Genomic DNA, 6,000 nt, shown 5'->3' with positions numbered 1-6,000 from the left:
TGAAATCAACCCGCGAGAGGTGAATACTCTTGTTTTTGTAATCTGGCTCCTGTTTCCAGTCTAAAGGCATTTTTCTTTCTAGGTTTTGCAAAGATGCGCGGTTTGGTGTGCTGAGGAAGCAAAACCTTTTTCCGCTTTGCAAGCCGCCAGCCTCAAGCGAATTCTGCATCCATCTATTTCCAAGAATCTCCCTAGTCAAAAGATGGTCTCCGATGCGATTCACATGCTATATCTGTCCATTCAAGAGAAATTAAGTGATGAATTAAAGGTCGGCCTAATTTTTGGTTTTCTTTTATGTCGTTTTATCAGTTAATCAAGTACTGACTACAGCTCAAAAACCCACTTTCTAGCTGCACGCAGGCGCAATCTATTTAGGTGTTGATGCATGGCAATCACCAAACGGATTTGATATCTTCGGTGCAGTGATATACCAACTTGTTGACGACGGCGCGGGTAATTTTAAATCAGAAGCAACACCTCTGGAATTTGTGCAGCTGAGCGAAAGGCACACAGGCGAATACCTAGCTAGCATGGTCCAGTGTATGGTTGAGAAGTTTGGGTAAGAACAAATTTCCAAAAAAATCAGATTTGTCTAATTATGTATTGCTAAAACAGTTTCTTACTCTGTCAGATCCATGGGATTGTTTCTGATAATGCTTCAAACAACGCAAAAATGATTTCCGAGCTGGGATTCCTCGGGTGGAAGCGGTTCCAAGGTGAGCCGCAGTGGATACGGTGCTTTGCGCACATCCTCAACCTGATTGTCAAGGCCATCCTTCGACCCTTTGGACGTCAAAAGAAAGGCACCGTGGGGGCTGAAGAGCTTGAAGATGAAGAATCCAGTGACGAAGAAGAACCCCAAAATCTTATTGAAAGGTGAGTCGTTCAAGTACAAGATATAGATATTGCTCAGATGTGAAATCAGCTCATTTTCATTATTTTTGCATTGCATTATCTTCAGCTTCCAATCCCCGGATGATGATGAGGAATACGATCAGGTAGATGCGGCCCCGGATGAGGGGGACGATGCCACCCTTCAGCCTGAGGATGAGCTCACTCTGGCTGAAATCAAAGACCTGGAAGAAGAGTCGGACGGAGATTTGTATACTTCTGAATTGTGCCGTCGGTCAGCTCACGATTCTTTTAAATGACGCCTTGATGATTGCTTATAACAAATGAATTTCTTTTGTTCAGTTTCGTAGAATTGCAACCAAATTGAAGAAGTCCCCCAACTCAAAAGTTAAGTTCATCCAAGTATGTAAAGAAAAAAAGTGCGAGCAGCCTCACAACATTGAGAGGGACGTACCAACGCATTGGAACTCAACATACAAGCAGCTCATGAGCATTTTTAGGTGCAAGGATGCAATGTAAGTGTTTCTTTTGTCATCATTCTCACTCTGGAGGACCAAGGTGAACGATTCCAACTTGGTTTTCATGGCAGTGTCATATGGCAGCGGGATAAGCAGTTTGGCACCCCGCGGAGCAACCATATACGCCAAGAGGACTTGGACTTGGCACATCATCTTGTTCAGATTCTGGAACCCTTTTACGAGTTCACACTTCAAATATCTACTGGTGCCTCAGCTCGAGTGGCCGAAGTTGTTGTCCTCATTGATCAAATCACTGCCAGCCTTTCTACCGTAATCGCAAACAACAATGACATTTATCCTCCAGCATTACGAAATGCATTTCGTGCCGGGATTTGTCTCACAAATAAGTATTATTCGCTCACAGACTGTTCACCCATTTACCGGATCGCAATGGGTTAGTCTTTTCATTGAGCCACATGTATTGTAACTTTTCTGTTTCATACTAACTTTGCTAAAACTTTGACTAGAAGTTCTGCACCCATCTTTCAAAGATGAATACTTCAAGCTCGCAAAATGGCCTCGGTCATGGATTGATGAGGCACTTGCTCTAACTCGCGAAATGTTTGATAAATGGTATAAGCCTAGGAAATCAGATCCAAATGTCATACCACCGCAAAAGGTACCAGCAAAGGTAACATTATTTCTTCTTCTAATCTAATAAAAGTTAATCTGCACTGAATCACTCTCCAGCCTCAAACTGGTGTCCTGGCAGGGCTAAGCGCTGCCGCTGTCGCAAGATCCGTTGACGGTTTATCCGACCCCGTGGACATATGGCTCTCAGGCGGGCTGGCTCTGGAAGATGGTGCACCAATCAATGGTCTGAAGTGGTGGGTTGAGCAGAAACGTTTGGGAAATACCCACCACGGTCTTTTACAGATGGCCCTTGATATATTAAGCTGCCCGGGTGAGTTTCACATTATCTTACATGTAAGTTTTGGAAGAGTTATCCATGCTGATTACTCCTGGTTTCTATACAGCAACAACTGTAGATGTAGAGCGTACCTTCAACTTCGGCCAAGAGTATGTGTCCACCAGGAGACACAGCCTCAGTGCAAAGTCAGTAAGTAGAGGGATGACCTTGTTGTTCTATTCAAAGAACAACAAGATCGCATCCCTGGCCCTCCACGAGTACATGACCAAACATAAAAACAAGGGCAAAACAGGTGTAAAGACCAGGGCAGAAGGCTCAAAAAATGTTGTACATATAGATTAAGATAGTCAGCAATCAGAATCTGCCCGCCTTAGTTCATTTTAAGTGGCGGGTACCCGCAAATACCCGCAACGGGTAACGCCAATACCCGCTCCGCGGGTGCGGGTGCGGGTGCGGGTGCGGGTGTCTCATATTGGGCAAAAAATGCTGCGGGTACCCGGATACAAACAGGTACCCGGTTTCAAAGCAACCAGCTCTAAGGTGCACCACCTCCCGTGTGAATGCACCTGTATGCTTACATACATAAGCACATATTCTTTTACCCCAGTTTCAGTGACAAAACTGAGGTGTTGTGTATAGTTTAGAAGATAGTAATATTGTTGTGCGGCGCATCCAAGCCTGCATGCTCTGTAGCCAGGCGCACCTGACAAAAGTAGAGCCCTGTTGCCTGGAGCTCAAGCCCCCACACGTGCTGTACACATATGCATAATGCATAAACCAGCCCGCAACCAAAGTGCCTGCGTTACCAGCCCAAGAATGGCCCAGAATACACCCCAATAGGAATATTACATGTGTTACACATACCACACACATTTAATTTATGGACACCTTACACGTCTTACCAGACCAGAATACCCCTTGTAGCGTGTGCAGGAGAGCATAGAAGGTGCCCTAGCTTCCTCCTACGCCTCAGCACATGTGACCTACACATGTAATAAATATGTAGAAGGGGTCAAATGAACTGCATCATTCAATGAGCACCTCTAGAGCATGTATAAAGCACTGCTTACACATGTACAACTCCACAGAATCCAGTTCTAGTACATTCTGTGGCACATTTCCACGGAAATAAGTGTCACTCAGCCCCCCAACCAGCCCCTATGACGTGGTCAAGATGGTATAAAATCACGCAGAACCTCTGTAATTGGTACTTGGCAACCCTTGTATCCAAGCCCCAGGGTTCCACGACCATGATCAGCGCCCTCCTGCGCAGCTAATTTGCCTCAGAAGACGCCCACAAGTGTCCCCATGTCCCCTGGGCGCCCCTTGAGGCCTTCCTAGGCTATAAAAAGGTCCCTTTTCCTGCCCAAAAGGGGATTCCACATGCTTATTTACACTGTTATATTTTACCCGCCTTCAACATGTGCTTGATAGCCTGTTTCCAGCCTGGTAAGACCCTTAGTAGTTATTTTTAGCCTCATTTTTTCGCCAGAAACTGCCCAGTGTCCATCCAGCCTTCAGAATCACCTTCTTCAAGCGCTTCCAACTGCCCAGTTTCTATCCTGAAGAACCTCAAGACCCTAAGGGCTTTTTACTAGTAAGTTTAAGCCCCTTCTCTTGATATTCTCCGCCATTCTTTGCTGGGATTTAAACCACCCCTTTTCACAGGCCCCAGTGTGTTTCAGGTACCTAAATCCTCTGCTTTTGCACAATGCCTTTGAGGGATTAAACACCCCTGACTTATCAGGCCCCTCTTAAATTTAATTATATTAATTTTATTAATATAATCACTCTATTTTTGCCCATATTTTCACACCATAATTACCAATATATCATTGGAATTATCCATTGGACTTTTGTCCCAGAGCTTTATACTCTTTTATACTAGTTTTGCACCACGTGTAGCTAGAAGGACTAGTCCTTGGCATCACGGAGGCTGAAAACTGAGCTAGTAATTTGGGGACTATAACTGTGATCTGAGTTGGTTCCTGTGAAATGGTTAGTGAAACCTGTGGCTCCCATAGGGCAGGTTTTTTCCTTTATTTTCCCTGGTGAATTTTTTAAAAGTTTTCCTTCCAAACCCATTGCCAGCAATGTAGTTTTTTTCAACTAATCTCACCAAATTGTTATAAAAAAATTCCCCCTTCTCTTGGGAGGTCTGTGGCATGTGAAACAATATCCCTGTGGGTTTGTGAATTGGTTAGAGAATTAGGGGTGGGAAAAATATGAAGCCTCCCTTTGTTCTGGGGTTTTACAAGACAAGACATGATATTAAATAAGCATGAATTTAGGCCTACTTTAGCAAAAGTAGAGTCAAGTTCCTGTCCCACCTTCCTAGTCCAGTAGAGATCCTTGGCCCAAAATTATTGCCACTAGCACTAGTGGGTAAGAAATTTATTATTCTCTTCTTCTGTTTCCTCCTGCTTTTACCAACAATGGAATTTTACACTACCCATAATATTAGTGTAAAAGAAAATAACAAAATTCATGCTGTAATTGTTGCAACAATGTTATCAGGGTTTCCATTACATTTCTTTTTTTAGGATTTATTCAATTCTTTTTACATTATCCACACAGCTTACCTGTGGATAAAGTTCGGATAACTAAGGGGTTTGCCTTTTTGGGGGCATTTTATACTGGATAATGGGGATAACATGTTATCTGTGTTAATTCAGCTGCAACTAGGATGAGAGACCCCTTAATTCTGTTATCTGGAAGTCTGGATGTGGTTGTTACCAGATAACAATAACACATTAGGTGGTAGTGGTGGGTCATTAAATTATGAAAATCCCTCTGGATCTCATAATGTATATAAATTCCTATTGTTGCTTGTACTAGTATTTACTGAGAGATCCTTTTTCAGCCTTAGAGTCAACACAGTTGACCTAAAACTGCCTTTTATCTCCATTTTATACCTAAATGTGTTTATATCTTTTTAACATTAAGACTTAAGGTTGTTTTTACTTCAGATTCTGATTTCTCATTCAATTTTGACCCTAGTGTTCACTTGTCACTTCCCAATATCTCTACTCCTTCATAGAGTTTGTGGTTTGTGACACGCATGCGCAGTGGCACCGTGTGGTTGCGCCTGAGCGCTCCAACCACATGTACATGTGTGATTATGTCATCCAACTTTGAAAATTTTCGAAGTCAGGATCCCCCATGCAGCTGGAGGATACATAGACTTCAGCACACCAGAACCACACCCCAGATAACCCTAGGATCACCACCAAAGAGATTACCACGCTCCCAGTATACCTACCGTCACAGGTGCCTAGGATATTGACAGTAAGTAACCTCTTTCACTGAGCCTTGTTTATCTCAGAGGTACAACTCTGTGTCTGCTTGATCTGCTCTTCTTTGCTGGCCTTTGCCTTATCCTTGATCACAGGTCTGCACCTGCTTTACATCATTCTTTTTCTGTGGTTTTTGTAAGAAACAAACCACATAGGTTTCCCTTTAAAGAACCTTGACTATCCAGAAGGAAGCTAAAACATTGTGGCTGGATTATACTTGTCTGATCCAGAAGCCCTCCACGTTTCTTTGGTGAGAGGAGGCTGTTGCACTCTCTAGCACAGCTTGGCAGCACTCTTCTAAAGAGGTAGCATTGCCAGTGGACGTTCATTCCCACCAGAATAACCTTGAAAATCTCTTGAATCTGCTCAGTCTCTTTCTCTCTTTCTCTCTCTCTCTTATATTTGTATTTTCTTTATCCAAAGAAATCCAAATATTCCCCTCTTCTTTCTTGTGTCCTGCTGT

This window comes from Puccinia triticina, chromosome 16A, assembly GCF_026914185.1.
Source record: "Puccinia triticina chromosome 16A, complete sequence".
In the NCBI taxonomy this organism is placed as follows: domain Eukaryota; kingdom Fungi; phylum Basidiomycota; class Pucciniomycetes; order Pucciniales; family Pucciniaceae; genus Puccinia; species Puccinia triticina.
The sequence above is the reverse complement of the archived record's forward strand: the minus strand, read 5'-3'. Positions refer to the sequence as shown.